This window comes from Marmota marmota, unplaced genomic scaffold, assembly GCF_001458135.2.
Source record: "Marmota marmota marmota unplaced genomic scaffold, marMar, whole genome shotgun sequence".
Lineage (NCBI taxonomy): Eukaryota > Metazoa > Chordata > Mammalia > Rodentia > Sciuridae > Marmota > Marmota marmota.
The window spans coordinates 8,133,347-8,151,967 of record NW_026000051.1 but is presented as its reverse complement, the minus strand read 5'-3'; the positions used below and the strand labels follow the sequence as shown (position 1 = coordinate 8,151,967).

The window sequence follows — 18,621 nt, the reverse complement described above, 5'->3', positions numbered from 1 at the left end:
ACGACGGGGCCTCGAGAGGGACTTTCCACGCTGTGGGCGGGGCGCGGGCAGAATGCCCAGTACTCTTGCCACTTCGTTAGCTTCCCGCTGGTGCTGTGGTTCGTGAAGTGTCCGTGGCTTCGGCCCTGTGTGTTTCTCGAGGATCAGTTGACCCAGGCTCCCTTCTCGGCGGCTTTTCTCGAGCTGGGCCTCCGCCGTCTGCTTCATGGCGTGGGCCTGAAGGGCGCCTCCGCTCTTAATCCTTGGTAAGTCCCTCCCGTTTAGGGATGTGGACTAGACGCGCGGGAGCCAGGAATGCAGAAAGCAGTTTGTTCTCATTTCGGTGTTTGTTAGGAATCTTGCCTCGGGGTTCTTTCTCCTCCCGTGTCAGTCCTAGGGTAATCTCTTGCATTCACATTCCAGATCCTTTACAGATCTTTCTCGACATCCCAGATACCTGTGTTGAGCTCCAGAGCCAACCGTCCAGAAGACATCTTCCAATTGGTTATCCCAGTGTTAATATGCCTTTTGAGTATCTCAAGTTCATCTCCAGACCTGCCTCCACTCAGCCCCTGTAGTTCACGTGTTGGTGAACTGCATCATCCTTTAATTCCTCCCTAACCAGAAAATTTTAGTATCATTCTAGAACCATTTTCATTGCCTTTGAATCCCATTGTTTACTGAATTCTCCCTATTTCTCCCCCCCGCCCTTGGGGCGGTATTGTGAGAAAGTATAATCATTTTAATCTTTTGTGTTAAATTCTGTGATTAATTACATTCACGATGTTGTGTAACCTTCACCATTAGTTCTGTTCAACCTTATCCTTTTATGTGTGATATACAGTTTTGTTGAAAAGATGTCTTTCCACGTTAAACAGTCTTGGCATTCTTGCTGAGAATCAACTGGCTACATATACGTAAACGTGTATTTCTGGACTATCTATAGTACAGTGGTCTATATATTATTTTGTTAGTACATTTATTACTATTAGGATTGAAGTCAGGGGTACCTAACCACTGAGCCACATCCCCAGCTAAGTTGCTGAGGCTGGCTTCAGACTTGTGATCCTCCTGCCTCAGCCTCCTGAGTCAATACTGTTTTAATTACTTTAGTTACAGCTGTTTGGAAGTTGCACCTTGTAAGCTCTTCAGTTTTTTCTTTTTTCAATATCATTTTGTTAATGTCAGATTTTTTTTTCACTTACATCTGAACTGAGAATTGACTTTTCCAGTTCTTCAAAAAAGGCTTTAGGAATTGTATTGAATTTGTACCTTGCTGTGTATATCATTGACAACTGTGTATTATTATTATTTAATATTTTTATTTCAGATGTATACAACACCTTTATTTAATTTTATGTATTTTTATATGGTGCTGAGGATTGAACCCAGTGCGGCAAACCTGCTAGATGAGCACTGTACCACTGGGCCACAACCCTAGACCTACAACTGGATATTATTGACAACAGTTATGTGTACCTATCCATGAACATGGGATATATTCCCATTCTTTTAGTTCTTTGTTAATTTTATTCAGCTTTCAGGTTTTCAGGATGTGTCATTCATTTAGATGATATTTTGATTGAATTACTTCCTCTTCATATTTATTGCTAGTGTGGAAAACAACTGTTTATGTATATTGTTATTGTATCCTTGCAACTTTACTGAATTTGTTTATTAGCTATGGTAGCTATACTGTGGATTCTTTGGAATTTTCTACATATTAGACAGTGTAGTCTGTTAGTCTGTGATTACAGATTGCTTTATCTCTTTTCCAATACAGTTTTTTTTTTTTTTTTTTTTTTTTTTTTTTTTACGTGTTTGCTTTTTTCTTCTTCTTCTTCTTCTTTTTTTTTTTTTTAAATCTGGTAGCTCTGGATACTGGAACAGTGTTGAACTGCAGCAGTGGAAGTGAGCATTATGTTTTAGTCTTGATGTTAAGGAAAAAGCTTTTCATCATTGAGTATGAAGTTTCTCATACTGTGGATTTTTCATTAATACCTCTATCATGTTAAAGAATTTCCTCACTATTTAAGTTTTCTGAGATGTTATGAAAGGGTGTTGGATTTGATCAGATCTCTTTTCTGTACCAATTGGGATGCTTGTATACTAACTGTCTTCATTCTAGTTTTGTATTGTATTATATTAATTGATCTCATGTGGAACTAATTAGGATGAATTCTACTTGGTTATGATGAATAATTCTTATAATATGCTTTTGGATTATATATATATATATATATATATATATATATATATATGATCTTCATTTATTATTTATTTATTTTTATGTGGTGCTGAGGATCAAACCCAGGGCCTCACACCTTTTGAGGCAAGTGCTCTACCACTGAGCTATAGCCCCAGCCCTGATTTGTTTATATTTTGTTGATTATTTTTGCATTTGTATTCATAAGAGATATTGATCTGTAATTTCTTGTGGTGCATTTATCTGGCTTCGTTACCAATGTAATGCTGGCCTCATAAAATGTGTTAAGAAACGTTCCTTCTTCTTCAATTTTTTGCAAGAGTTTGAAAAGCATTGTTAGAAATATCTCCCTTAAAGTTTAATAGAATTCACAGGTAAAGCTGTGTGGCACTTTGTTTTGTTGAGAAGTTTCAATTGCTGATTCAATCTGTACTTGTTATACATCTGTTGAGGTTTTCTATTTCTTCTTGAATCAGTTTAGGAAGTTTTTAAGTTTTAAGGAATTGGCATGTAATTATTAATACTAATCTCTTATATCTGTAATGTTGAGAGTAAACGCCTCACTTTTAATTTCTGATTTTAGTCATTTGTGTAATATCTTTTTCATTCTTCATTAGTCTAGCTTAAGTAAGGGTCCTCAATTTTGGGGTGTGTGTGTATGTGTGTTTGTTTTAAAGAAACCTTGCTATGTTGCCCAGGCTTGTCTCAAATTCCTGGGCTCAAGCGAAGCTCCTATCTCAGCCTCCCAAGTAGTAGAAATTACAGGCAGTTACCACCATGCCTGGTTTCATTGATTTTTGTTTGTTTGTTTGTTTTTCTGTACTCTAATTTGTTGATCTCTAGTCTGATTGTCTTATTCCTTTTCTTCTGTTAGCTTTGGGTTTCGTATGCTCTTCTTCTTATAGTTCCTTAAGGTGTGAACTTTAGGTTTTTGATTTGAGAACTTTCTTCTTTTGGAGGGGGGAGTTTACTGGGGATTGAGCTTAGGGGCACTCTACCACTGAGCCACATCCCCAGCCCTTTTTTGTATTTTATTTAGAGACAGGGTCTCACTGAGTTGCCTAGCGCCTTGATTTTTTTCTGAGGCTGGCTTTGAACTTTGGATTCTCCTACCTCAGTCTCCTGAGCCACTGGGATTACAGGCATGCACCACCGCACCCAGCTTCTTCTTTTTTAATATGGTTATTTACAAATGTGTATTTCCCCTCTGATCACTGCTTTTACTCTAACTTATAAGTTTGGGTATATGTTATTTTTATTTGTGAAAATTTCCAGTTTTTGTTCAGCTGCTATTTTCTTTTTTCTTTCTTTCTTTTTTTTTTTTAGAGAGAGAGAGAGAGAATTTTAATATTTATTTTTTAGTTTTCGGCGGACACAACATCTTTGTTTGTATGTGGTACTGAGGATCGAACCCGGGCTGCACGCATGCCAGGCGAGCGTGCTACCACTTGAGCCACTTCCCCAGCCCATCAGCTGCTGTTTTCTAACATCATCTCATCATGTTTAGAGAAGATACTTTAGTTATCTATCTTATTAAAAAATAAATAAACTAGACATGTTTTATAGCCTAATGTATGGTCTATCCTGGTGAATGTCCCACATGCACTTGAGAAGAATGTGTATCCTATTATTGGATGGGATGATCTATGTCTGTTAGGTCTAGTTGGTTTTAAGATGTTCAAGTTCTCTATTTACTTACTAATCTGGTTTTTATTCTAGCACTTATGGATTATAGGATATTGTAGTCTCCAACTATTATTGTAGAACTGTTTTACTACTTCTTTTAATTGTATCAAGTTTTTGCATCATATATTTTGAAAGTCTGTTACTAGATAAGTACATTTTTATATAATCTTACTGTATTGAAATGTTTATTAATATATGTTATTCTATCTTTTTAACCTTTTTAAATTAAGGTCTATTTTGTCTAAATTTAGTATAACCACCCCAGTTCTCTTATTTACTATCTACATGGAACATCTTATTTTATTAATTTCAGCCTTTTTCAACCTAATTGTGTCTTAAGGTCTAAATGAGTTTGTAGACAGCATGTAGTTGGACCATGGTTATTTGTTGTTGTTGCTATTTATTTTATTTACCAAAGATTGAACCTAAGGATGCTTAACCACTGAGCAACATCCCCAGGCCTTTTTATTTTTTCAGACAGGATCTCGCTAGTTTGCTTAGGGCCTCACTAAGTTCCTGAGCTGGCTTTGAATTTGCAGTCCTCCAACCTCACCCTCTCAAGTTGCTGGAATTACATGTGTGTGCCACTGTGCCCAGTTGGACTATGTTTTTTAAAAAACTATCTGCTCATCTCTGTCTTTTAATTGGAGAGTTTAAACCATTTATATTAATAATGTTAAGGAGGAACTTATATCTGTCATTTTTCTATTTTTTTATTGTTGATACCTTACTGCTTTTTAAAGTTCTCATTTCCTCCATTACTATTGCCTTTTCTATTTAGTTAGTTTTTGTTTAATCTTGAAGTGTTTGATTTCTGCATTATTTCTTTTTGTAATCTACCGATACTTCCTTTGTGGCTACAATAGGATTTAACATCTGTATTAATCTGTTTTCTGCTGCTAACAATACCGCAGACTGGGTAAGTTAGAAAAAAAAAAAAAAGAGGTTTATTTTGGCTCACTGGTCTGGTTCAAAGTTGAGGAGCCAGTCTGTTGATAGTCTTGAAGCCTGTAGAGTCCCAAAGTGGCAGGGGACATCATTTGGAAAGAGTGTATATGTATGTGTGTGTGTGTGTGTGTACCTTTTCTAGTCTCTCTCCTTTTTCTTATAAAGCCATTAGTATCCAATCATGTAGTCTCCACCTGATAACCTTGACTAGTCCTAATCATATTACAAAGGTCCCATTTCTCAATACCATAATCGGATTAAGTTTCCACCCTCTTAATACCGTACAGTGGGGATTGAAATCCATCAATTTAATCATCTAATTTGAATTGACACCAATTTAACTTCAATTCATTCAAAAGTTCTGGTCCTATATATCTCTGTACTTTTTTGTTGATTGAGGTAAGAGATGACATCATATGTGTCCATTAATATAGGTATTTTATACATTTGACTTTTAGGTCATTAAGAAAATTAAAAGTGGAGTTAGAAATTATAATTAATCTTATTGAGGATCTGTTTTTGTTTCACAGGTTGCTTCTTTGTTATTGCTTTGGAGATTGTCTTTGGCTTGTGACATTGGTTCTAATGTTTGATGAAGCTTTCTGAGTATTTCCTAGTAGGAATTTGTTGAACTTTGTAAAAATCATAACATTTGGGGAGTTTTTTACCTTTATTTCCTCAAATACTCTTTCTGCCCTTCTTTCTGTCTTCTTCTTTGGAACTTACACTTTCTGACTCAGCTTCAAGAAAGAAAGAAACAGTATTTGTTTTGTTTGTATGTTTCCATATCATTTTATTTGGGAACCAGACATCTAAGGATTAGGATATTCAAAGCAATCACTTATATGGAGGAAAATAGAAGGCTTTAATCAGGGATGGATACAGGCTCAGAAAAGAACTAAGAAGACCATAAGCTTTTACCTTAGGCTGATCCCCTAGCACAGAGAGAATTTAAACACCAACCAACCAAACAAAAAACCAGCAAACCTGATGGAAGAGAGTTTCTGATTTTGAGTCACCATGTTTTAAGATTCAGGTGTCCAATTTTCATGAAAAAATCACAAAGCATAAAAGATTCAGCAAAGTATGAACTATTCAAAAGAATAAATCAACAGAAACTGTCTCTCAGGAATCCCATATGTCTGGCTTATAGACAAAGGCTTTAAAACAGCTGGTTTTTGTTTTATTTATTTATTTGAGATAGGGTTTTGCTAAGTTGCTGAAGGTGGCTTCAAAGTTGTAATTTTCCCTTTGTCAGCCTCCTGAATCAAGTCGCTGGAGTCATAGGCAGGCATTCTTACCAGAGTGATGTTTTATTCTGATCACAGATAGTGTCATTATCTTAAAAACAAAAAACAAACAAAAAAAAAAACAAGGCATCCCTGTAACTATAGGTTGAACTTCAGTTTCCTTATTTTACTATTAAGGATTTTCCCATTCTGGCTCATGCCTATTGCATTGTGCATTGCTTTGTTTCATACAGACCCATATTCTACTCATACATTAATGTTATTGTTCTAAGGGACAAAGCCACATGCTGAAAAAAGTTGAGCATATTTGAAAACCAAAGTTAGTTTTCTGTGTTTGGCATAGGATATTATAACATATGGCAATGGTAGGCATTGAAAGAGTATATAAAGTCTGTTTCGAAAATGGACTCAAAGATAAAAATAGCATGTATATCATCACTGATTCAATGGCCAACATCGGAATTGCTATATTAGATAAAATACACAATATTGTACAATGCATAATATGTATTCTATCTAATATCAGGAAATAATATGAAGTGTAATATGACATCATATATGATGTGCACTAGTCCAAATGTTTAGCTTGAATCCATTAGGCATTCAGATATTATGACTAATTTGCAGGAAACATCAGATATAGAAGAATAAATTCAATAACTCCTTGAGGAAGCAACCATTCAAATTCAGGATTTTTGCACTTCAGTTGACCAGATTTCTGCAATGAGACAGTGCCTTTAATTAATCAATCAATCAATTAATTAATTTTCTGGATACCAGGGATTGAACCCGGGGTGCTTAACCACTGAACCACATCCCCAATTTCTCTCCCCCTTTTTGTATATTTTATTTTGAAGTAGGATCTCCTTAAATTGCTTAGGGTCTTGCTAGATTGCTGAGACTGGCTTAGACCTTGCCATTCTCCTGTCTCAGCCCTCCAAGCTACTAGGATTATAGGAATGTGCCACCATGCCTGGCTCAGTATCTTGATTTTTTAAGTGTCACATTTTAAAAAGCTTAAGGGCAGTAACTAGATACAATGTGTGGATTGGAACCTGGGAATGGTCAATAGAATATTTACTTGTAGTTAGTTAGGTATTACATGAAGGGAAATTTTCCTGAAATATTACTGATTTGAGACGGCCAGCTGTAAAGAAAATGTGTGATTCACGAATTAGAGAAAAATTTACTCAAATTAGAAGATATTGTGTATCAAATAAAGCAGATTACTAAACTGGTTTCTTTAAAAAATGTATACACACAACAGGATGTGCATGGAAAATACTGATTGGTAGTGGAATTTAATGTTATTTTAGCTTGTCTCTATTTTCTATTTCTTGGCAAGGCATATTACATTGAGTATGTAAGAAAATTTTATTTAAGCAAATTATATTAAGATTTACTTGTATGTTTGCAGTATATATTTGAATTAAGAAATACAGAGGCTGGGGTTGTGGCTCAGTGATAAGAGCACTTGCCTTGCACGTGTGAAACACTGGGTCCTATCCAGCACCACATAAAAGTAAATAAAGGTATTGTGTCCATCTACAACTAAAAAAAAATTAAAAAAAAAATACATAAAAGTTGGTAACCAAAATATTAACCATTGTTTTGTCAGGATGTCAGTTCAGAAGGTTTATAACTTTTTTCCTAATATTATTTGAATACCTTAAAATCAGTATTACATAACTATATAAGGAGACATGAAGCAAAACTACTTCCTGCAGGGGTGCAGCCATGTCTACGGTAATAGACAAGACACAGAGAGAGCATAATTTTTTTTTTTTATTGCTTCTCTGTTTGATCTGCATGCACTATCCGCAGGGAAACATTTGCAAATGACTAACCAGGAAAACAGCCTATGACTTTTGAAGAGTAAAAGAGGCCAGAATTATTTTAAACATCAAGACTTGTGTAGTACTTTAATAATCATTGTTTTGTTCCCAGATACACTATAAATTCACTCAGGACAAGGACTTTAAACTTAATTATGCTGTTGCTTTGTATTTTACCATTGAATCCTTTTAAAATAAAATTCCCATTTTCCAGTCACAGTTTGAAACATCCTTGTTCATTCCTATCCTCTTTTTTTTTTTTTAAGTTGTAGGTGGGCACAATACCTTTATTTTATTTATTTTTATGTTGTGCTGAGGATGGAACCCAGTGCCTCATATGTGCTAGGCAAGTCCTCTACCACTGAGCTACAACCCCAACCCCATTCCTATCCTCTTCACTGACTGAAATACCAGGGGCTTTTGGACTTGGGAGTCAGAAGTTTTGACTTAGAGATTTCCTTTATCATACCATCCTCATAGCGTAAAGATTAAATGAGATGCCTGTGAAATTCTTACCCGGGTACACAGTGGGCTCTCAATAAACTATGGGTGATTTGAGTCACAACTGTTAAGTAAGTGCTGCTTTCAAACAGGACTTACACATGAAAGATGGGCAAAAGATTCCTTGCTCTAGCACGCGTTCTTCCTCTGAGGTTCCACAGATAGTACCTCTCAGGCCGAAGCCACCCCTGCTCTAAGCGGCTGCTGCCATCACAGTTGCTGCCGGTCTAAGTCTAGACATTAATCTACCACCGCACAGGTGCAGCCCAGGCGAGCACGCTCTGCGCATGCGCATTTCCAGAGTCGGTCTAAAAACCAAGGTGGGGCTCGGTGAAAAGGAAACCCCGCCTTGCTGCCCGGGGTTCGGCCAATGAGGTTTCTTGTCTTCGTCCCGAGCCTATGAGACGGGGCAGGGGGCGGAGCGGAGGGCGGAAGGAGCCGCTTTCACGTGAGTAGGGGGCAGGGTGCGGGGGCAGGGCGGCTGGGGAGGCCCTGGTGGCGGAGCCTCCGGGACGGTGGACAGCAGGCGGTAGAGGAGGAGACGGCGGGTCGGGTAGGGCCGCGTTTCCCCTCCTACCAACCCCGGGGGCATTTTGCAGTAGCCCCTGTGGGAAGTCAAGCTGTGTTCTCGCCCCGTGGGTCTAGCTGGAGGCTGCGTTCAGGTCCCTCGACGGGCCGAGTTTTGAGGATAGCCGTGATTGGGGCGGGGGTGGGGGCGAGCCGTGGTTGGGAGAGGGCGCATGCGCAGCTTGACGCTCCGGGAGCCCCTGCCCAAACCGGTTCCCCCTGTCTGGGTGGGTGTCTTGTCTTCTGAGCTCTGCGGTTGCTGCCCTTCTCCCCTTCACCCAACCCCCCTCCCCAGCGAAGCCGGTTTGTGTCTTGACTTTCTTGTTTTCGTTTCTCCCCTTTGGGAATCAGACTGTCCCTTCCGCCTCAGTTTCTCCCAGTTGCCTACTAGGCCTGTATGTGTGGCTGACTTGGGCCTCAGGCTTGGCTTCCTGGGCTGCGCCGAGTTTCAAAGGCTTGCTCTTTTAGTGTCGCTCTATCATCTCATGTTTGTCTTTCTTTTTCCCCGCCTGCAATTAAAGTGCCTTTGACATCCCACTCATCCTATCTACTAGAAGCGTCTGCCTCAACACCTTGTTGCTGTATCTTGGTTTTCAGCAACCTTCAGGGTTTTGTGTGTTAAGCTAGAGGGTAACCCCGGCCTCCAGGAGTTCGCTATCCACTGCTTAGTACTTTGGTCCATGGGCTTCTAACATTCAAACTGTTAAGTATTTGCATACCTCTGGTTACTGAGGATTCCTTTTCATTTATCTTAGAAGTAAATTCCTTTTCATTTATCTTAGAAGGAAACTGTTAAATGATTATGCTACTAGTGTTCCCTTAGTTTAAAATCATATTTCAACTTGAATTTGAGATCTTTTGGCTTTTGTCAATTGGAGGGTGTGGCGCGGGGAGACTTCATTTGATATTTTCATTTAGACCAACACCTGTATTTATTTTTGTTATGAGTAGAAGTAACGAGTGTGTGCGTTTCCAACTGCTTTCTTTAGGCAGGAAAAACTTTACCACATTAAACCATTGTTTGAAAAGTAGTTAGGAATAAAGTGTAGGTGCCAAGAAAGGACACTTTTTTTTTTTTTTTTTTAAATGGAGGACCTTTGCCTTAATTCAGGTCTGTGTAGAGTGCTATAAATTATACTAGAAACTTTAAGTAGAGCTTAAAAAACTGAAAATGAATACAGGAGAGATTGATGATCGTTCTTGTACACTTTAGTTTGTATTAATAAGATTTGAATCCATTATTGATTTGTATGTATTGGTGACATTTAAAATTCACATGTAGCTCTAATACAAAATATTAACTTGGTCTCATGCCAAAGTTGCCATATTGCTAGATTGGGGTACACTTCCTTTCATTGTTTCAGATTTGTAAGTTTGTAGTTAACTCATTGGTCTTAATAAGAGATGTTTGAAAAGTTAACCTGTCAGCTATATGCATTTTGGCATATTTGGTATTGTATTTTGTATAAAATATAAAAGTGATTAACAGTATGGGAGTACTCTGATACATGTTTCCTATCTTCTCTGCATGTTGAGAGAAGTGTCTTGTACACATTACATACTCTACCTTCATGAGGGGACATGATTTTCCATAATATAACCAAACTTAACAGCCCAGACTTTTTAGAGCAGTCATTGTCTTTTATTTAGTAAAATTTCAGTTAAAGCTTCATTGTTTTGATAACGGCTTTTGAGTATAGACATTAGAAAATAATGGTTTAAATCATTGCTACTTTCAGTATCTTTGTAAAAACACTGGTATGCTAAGGATCTGACATAGTCTGCACATAATTATGTTTGCAATTTTCAATATTATGAGATATTATTAGATTATCAAGAATGTGGGATAAATGAATACAACACTCTTAAATCTTTCTTGTCTATAGAACTCAAATATTATTTTAAAAGTGCCAATTTAACTAATATATATGAAGCAAAATTTGGCATGTCATTTTGGCACGTTTTAACCGCTTTGTTTTTTACTGGTTTTACATAGTTTAAATTCAGAGGAAAGAAATTCCAGAGCTTAAGAAATTGATGCCCATGGCTGTACCTGAAAAACAACAACAATCTGGGTGTAGTGGCCCATGACTGTGATTCCAGTGACTAGGGATGCGGAGGCAGGAGAGTTGCAAGTTAAGGCCAGCCTTAGCAACTTAGGGCACATCCTGTCTCTGAATAAAAAATAAAAAGCTAGAATGTAGCACAATTCCAAAACAAAACAAAACAAAAAAATCACTAGAACAACTTAATGTGTTTTTAATTTTTTTTTTAAGTTATACATGGGCACAATATCTTTATTTTTGTTTGTTTATTTTTATGTGGTGCTGAGGATTGAACTCAGGGTCTCACACGTGGGAGGCAAGTGCTCTACCACTGAGCTACAACCCCAGCCCAACTGTGTTTCTTTTTTATGTTTGCATAATCTGGTACCTGATCATTCTCTTCCACCTTCATCTCTCTTCTTGTATTGTTATTTAGGAAACTTTTAAGTCAAAACAATATTGGATGGACATTTACTCTTATATTGTAACCACTCTTATTGGCTCTATTTGCCTTATTTTTATTCCAAATATGGAAGTATGTAAGTCATGAACATGTTTATAGAATTTAGCCTAGAAGTGTCCCTTCTCTTTCCAAATCAACTACTCTGAGGTAGTCATCAATGAGAATTTCTTGATGTTTGTTCCTTCTCTCAGTCCAGAGTTCTATGAGACCTGATTCCCCCTGCATCCCATTTTCTGATCACCATAGAGTAAAATAAAGCTATAAGCCTACCTTTAAGTTTGTGCTTGACATTAAATAGTATGTATTACTGTGGCTTTAAAATGTAAGTGTATTTGTCTGTATGTTTTTGTATGTTGTTGTGGTTGAACCCAGGGCCTTGCACATGCTAGGCAAGTGCTCCACCACTGTGCTACATCCCTAGCCTGAGAAATATTAGTTGTATGGCTGTGTTGCCAGATTTGAGGGTTTGTATCTGTCCAAGAGAAAATGCATAATTGTTACATATTTTCAGTTAGGCTCATATCAGCATCAGCACTGTGTTAGAAACCACTAGTCCTTGGGATTTGTAAAACTTTGTGGTAATGACATTTTTCTCTTTACTAATGTCTTACATTTATTAAGATATATTAACAAATGAATTTCTATGGTAATTTTAATGTTATTTATGTTATTAACATAGCTTAAAAATACCCTATTTAAAACTTTCTCTTTTCCATTTTTATTTATACATTTTGGTAATGTAACTTGACAATCTGTAATTATAAACTTGTTTTCCCTAATCTGAAGATGATGTTTCTATCACTTAAAGATGAATTAATATAAGAATGTATTAAATATAATCAAGAGTAATAAGATCATTCAAGTCTAAATTGTATTGAATATTGGGTATTTGTATAATATTAATAAAAAGAGCCATGAGTTAATAATTTTAATATTTTTTATAGAGGTAATAAATTCTCTTGTACCCTTCAGGGTATCTTAGTAAACTGACTCTAGGAATGTGTTATAAAAGTCACTTTTGTACTGTGACACATGATTTTCTATCTAGACCTCAAATACACCTGCAGAAGAGGAATGGTTCCTTCCTTATTATAGTTACCTGTTGAATTCTGTGAATTCAGGAAAAGCTGATTTCTGTCTAACCTCAAACTAATACTTACCTCAAAAATTGTCTCCCTGCAGATAGTCTTTTTTATACTTTTTTAACTGTATGGAAAGATCTATCAGATAGGTTTAAAATACCTGTGGAACATAATATTTGTGAATTTTGTATCTTTCTAGTGGCTACTATCTGATGTGAATGAGGGGCTCAGTGTAGTGCTAATGGACTGCTCACTTATAAATGTTCCTCCATTTTTGTTTAACTGTGGATCAGGTCCTCAGATAAGAAGGTGAAGAAAACTTATGTCTTCTGCCAAACATTTTTGGTTTCCCAATGTGCATTTCCCTGGCATGCAAACAGAAATCACACAAAAGAGAAACTATGTTTTACTGCATTATCTTAGATTTTGATAAACATTGGATTCTTACTTGCTTGGAATTAAATTCACTTAGATAAAAGAGAAGTAATACAAAAAACATTTCAGATCTAAGTGCAACAGACAGGTGGATATTCTAAATGAAATAGATTCATTTCCTTACTAAAGGAGAAGGAACTATATTGACTAATAATAAGAAGAAAAGGTTTTAGAAAACCCCTTATTGCTTAAAATATTTATATTTTTATATTTATAAAATGCTATGTAAATTCTTCAGAAATGTGTTCAGAAAAAGAGGATACTTAAAAATATGCTAGCAAGGTCAGAAGTGTAATTTGACCTTGTGAATGAGTAGTATATTAACACTAAGCTGGTTTTCTTTGTATTCTCAGAGGTAAGTTCTATTGTGGAAGTGGCTTCCAAATAACAATATCAGTATTTAGTTTTAATGATATTTTATAGAAGTGACATAAAGGCAGCATACCTGGAGTTCTGGAAAAAAATCAAAGTCCTGTTTCCTGAAATAGCTAGAGGAACATGGAGATTTGTTTTTTTTCAGGTGTCAATCGTATTGCACTCACACAATCAGGCAGAGTTAAATGAATGGCTTTATTTGCATTTCATCCCCTCTTCTTACCACTTGTATCTTTCATGAGAGGAGTCTAGAGAGACTGTTGACTTAGGGTCAGAATGACATGGACATCCCAAAGTCTTGCACTTAGCATGTGACTCAGGTAGCTCTGAGACTCAGTTTCTTCATTTGTTAAAATTGATCTTCTTACACCTACCTTACGAAATCATACTGAAAAAAAACCTGATATTTTCCCCACTTTTCTAGGTACTTAGATTCACAAAAGTATAGAAAGTATTGGTCCCCTCCTATTACATAACTTGATCATAGCATTGCCCAAGTCAAAAAGAGGACCCAGGAATTCAATGTTCAAGTCTGTTTTTTCCTAGTTGTAGATGGACAGAATGTCTTTGTTTGTTTAATTTTATGTGGTGCTAAAAGTCTAACCCAGTGCCTCACACATAGTAGGCAAGTGCACTGCCACTGAGCTACAGCCCCAGCACCACCCCTCCCCCCCGTTTTTTTCCTATTATAATAGTTTAAAATCTTAATAAGGTTTGATTACTCATGAAAAAGTGAAAAATGACTGAAAACAATGGTTTTTTTTAGGCATTTTACTGTGTTTTGTGAGTTTTTGACCTTAAAAATCCCACAAAACTAGTCAATCTTTAAAAACTTTTATTAAAGGATGAATTGATACATGAAATGTGGCATACATACTAATGAAAAGTTAGCCTTAAAAAGGAAGGAAATTCTAACACATGCAACATGAATAAGCTTTGAACACATGCTTACTGAAATAAGCTACTTACATAGAACAAATACTTTATAATTCCATTGCTTATAAGGTACCTAAGTAGGCAGATTCATAGGGACAAAGTAGAATGTTGGCTCCCAGAGGCTGTGGGGAGAGGAAATGGAGAGTTACTATTAATGGGTGCACTTTCAGTTGGGAAATATGAAAACATTCTTGAGGTAGTTGGTGATGAAGATTTCCCAATAGTGTGAGTGTACTTAATGCCATAGACTGTATTCTTACATGTGACTAAAATGATAAAGTTTATGTTATGTATATTTAACTACCAATGTAAAAAGATTGCAACTTGTAAAATATTTTTTAAAAAACTTTTGCTTTTTAAATTCCTATATTTTATTTCAGATATCTTTTCTATATTGGGGGTGGGAGGGTACTAAGCATCAAACCTAGGCACACTTAACCACTGAACTGAAGTCCCCAACCCTTTTTGAGACAGGGTCTCACTAAGTTGCTAAGGGTAGATTTGGACTTCTAGTCCTCCTTCCTCAGCTTCCAGAGTCAGTAGGATTACAGGTGTGTGCCACTATGCCCCATTCAGGTACTTTTTGTAGTTCATCTGGTATTTTAAAAAGTCATTTAGTAGTTAAAAGAAGTAAACTGTCACAGGCATCATAGGTTAAAAATTGTCTAAGAGGAATTTTTAGATAAGCTGGATTTTCTTGCTTTTAATAGTGAGTTCCATCAAGATAATTAATTTTTATTTATTTATTTTTTTTAGTTTTGGGGTTTTAAAGCTAACCTGGAATCAATCAAAAGGCATAAATTAATATGGTTATCTTAGTTCACAAATATCAGAGAAACAGCCCTCAAATTCAGTCAGATTTCAAACAAAGACATCTATTATTTAGCAATTAGTAGTGGTGAAAAGGAATTTTTTTTAAAGGTGGGATGGGTTTTCTATTGATTTTTGTTAGGTTTGTCTTGCCCTCATGGGATAGTCTGTAAGAAAAATGTGAAAACAAGTGCAGGGAAACAAAATACAGAGATGGTGGTGTGTGTGGGGGGGGAGTTGATGCTAACATAGTATCATTTTTATAACTTCTTTGTATCCTGCTTGTTTGATTTAGTATTATTTTACTGTGGTGCTGGGATGAAACCCAGGGCCTCTTGCAAGCAAAGCATGTGCTCTACCACTGAGCTACACCTTAACTCCTTTTTTAATTTTAAAGGACCATAAACCCCACAGGAATTGTCCTGTTATAGCATCTTTGAGATGTGATTCTTTTGCTGCTTCCTGTCTTGTTCTTTTATTTGAACAGAGAGTAATCTTACCAGGTTTGTGTTATAGAAAGATACATCTGGGAGCAGCGTAAAAAATGGATTGAATAAGGAAAACATGGAGATTAGGGGCACCAAGGAAAAAAGAGATACAGTCTAGAAATGAACGTAGGCTTCTAGATACCTGGGTTTGGACCAAGTTCCATAATTTTCTCTCTGAACTTAAGCAAGTTACCCAACCTATCTAAACCTCAATTTGTCTATCATCTGGTATTAAACCCAGAGGGTCTGTGTCATTGAGCTACATTTCCAGCTCTCCTACCTTTTTTTGAGACAGTTTTGTTAAGTCACCCAGACTGACCTTGAACCTGTTTCTGCCTCAGCCTTGGGAGCCTCTGGGATTAGGTTGTGTGCCACAGAGCCCAGCTATGGAATTGGTTTTGAGATGACAATAGGGCACATATAATAGAGCCTTGCTGTATATTCTCATGAAACCCTTGTCATATCTCTGCTGTACCAAGCATTGTACTGTATTATAATTACTTGTCAATAGTCCATTTTCTCTCCCACTGTAAACCTAGCAAAGGTAAGTAGTACGTTTTATTTCTCACCACGATACTATTCCTAGGGCCTGGCATATATCAGACACTTGATAGTGAATAGAAAAGAAACAAAAATACTCATGTGGTGTTCAAGAGAAAAGATAGGATAGAGTATTATCAGCATACAATAGAAAGGTATAACCATGTTAGTTAATGAGATATTCAGGTAAAAGAGGAACAAAGGTGGAATTAAAAAAAAAATAGGCAAAGAAGCTGGGCATGGCGCTGCATACTTATAACCCCAACAGCTTGGGAGTCTGAGGAAGGAGAATTGCTTGAGAACCTGTCTTGAAATAAAAAATAAAAAGGCCTGGGATGTAACTTGGTTTTAAAGCATCCCTGGGTTCAGTCTTCAGTGAGATAGACAGACACAGAAATATACATACACCAGCAGAAGGAAAGGTACCTAAATATCTAAGAAAAGTTGGTCAGAGGTAGAATGGAAGCAAGGAGCTAGTAAGAGTTTCAGAATAAGGAAATGGCCATTTTCATTTCTTTATGCAGATAGAAGTAAAGTGAGAATTGAAAAATTCTTTGGGGGCCGGGGTTGTGGCTCAGCAGTAGAGTGCTCGCCTAGCATGCTTGAGGCCCTGAGTTTGATCCTCAGCACCACATATAAGTAAATTAGGTAAAGGTATTGTGTCCAACTATAACTAAAAAATAAATATTTTTTAAAAATAGAATGAAATTACAAAAAAATTTCTTTGGTTTTGAAATTTTGCATTACTAATAGTTTTTGAAAGAGGTTGCCACATTTTTGATAGGGACTGGTTAGTGATAGTTGGGAATTCCACTGAAGTAGAAGAGGTGAAAGCAGTTAATACTCCTTCAAGAAGAACATCTCAGCAAAACCAAGGAACTAAAGGTCAAACAATCTCTGAACTACAGGCTTGGCACTAGCACATTTTGTTTTCACCATGTCAAATTCAGTTATGAGTATCATCTACACTCTTTAAAAACTAGATCACTTACTGTGAGGTTGGTTTTGCTTCTTTTAAATCCATGCCACAAGTTAACTGTTACTACTCAGAATATTAGTAACTAGAAACAAAATATCTAATAGTCCAAAAAAAGCTCAATTTTTTAAAAAAGGCAACACTCATTATCCAGTAGCCAGGTGCTTTTTAAAGATTGTCCAAAGAGACCTTATGGGCAGTTTGTTCCATTTCAGTCTCCAATTAACTCGGTCTAGAGAAGATGGAGAATGAATATGAATCTTCGTTCAGCAAGAATGAGATGCATTTTTTCCAAGTTCTTTGCAAAAGTGCATAATTGAACATAAACTTGTCACTTAATGGCACAGATAGTGAATTTGGGCAAAAAATTATTAGGAGTTTTGACATCATGAGACTAATTTTCAGTCAGAATCCCTAGTGACCTTTTATGTGACAGTAAGAATAAAAACAGTGAAAGGATAGATGTAAGAAATATAGCACAATTGAACTTTAGGTATGATTCAGGAGGCAGCATAAGTGAACAAAATTACCTGTCATCTCAAGTGACTTTATTAAAGGAGTTGTAGAGAAGGAAACATCTTTGAACTTATGCTTACAACATGGCCCTCTTGGTATTGACATGAAGAAACAAACCATCAGTGCCTGCCAAACCCCAAACATATGTATATCATCTTACCTAAAACAGTAGATAATAATAACTTGTCAGCTTTACAGAATTGTTAGGATGAGAAAATGAGGTGATGGGTACATCTTATTCTTTATAAGATAAGATGTCTTTATATTGCATATTCCTTTACATATATTTAGATTAAAAACGAATTAGAGTATGAAATTAGGAAATCCAAATGTTTGCCCCAGTAATGTGTTTACTAAGTTTGATTTCTTTTTTTAAAATTTTATTTATTTTATTTTTATTAGTTGCTCATGACATTCAATGATCTTGACATATCATACATTTGATTCAAATGGGGTATGAATTCTCATTTTTCCACGTATACAGGTTGCAGGATCACATTGGTTATACGGCCACATATACGGCCACATACAGCAATACTAGTGTCTATTGTATTCTGCTGCCCTTACTAAGTTGGATTTCTTAAATCAATTAATATCTTATATTTTTTAATTGGAAGTTGGTTTTGAAAAGCTATAATTTTTGAATGCTTACAGTATTGTATATTGTTCAGTGTTTCATTCATATAGTCCCTGATAATTTTTTTTAATATTTATTTTTTAGTTTTCAGCGGACACAACATCTTTCTTTGTATGTGGTGCTGAGGATCGAACCCGGGCCGCACGCATGCCAGGCGAGCGCGCTACTGCTTGAGCCACATCCCCAGCCCCGAGTCCCCGATAATTTTTATAATAGCTTTATGAGATAGAGAGGAAACTTTTTCTCTTATGGAAACTGAAGCTCAGGGTGCCCAGGCTTATGCTATTAGTGAGTAGTAGAACTAGTAATCTTTCTTTCTTTTTTTTTTTTTTTTTTTTGGGGGGGG

The 18,621-nt window shown here is 36.4% G+C and overlaps 1 protein-coding gene across 5 annotated transcripts in view; it reads left to right on the top strand.

Moving 5' to 3' along the window:
• Positions 1–40: 40 nt before the first annotated feature.
• Positions 41–18,621, top strand: part of Rabgap1 (RAB GTPase activating protein 1) — a 162,373-nt gene continuing 143,792 nt past the window's right edge. The window contains exon 1 of one of the 5 annotated variants that reach the window (XM_015497611.2): positions 41–245. The gene's annotated coding sequence lies outside the window, so the exon portion shown is untranslated. The other 4 variants (XM_048813108.1, XM_048813107.1, XM_048813109.1 and 1 more) reach the window with 4 other exon arrangements.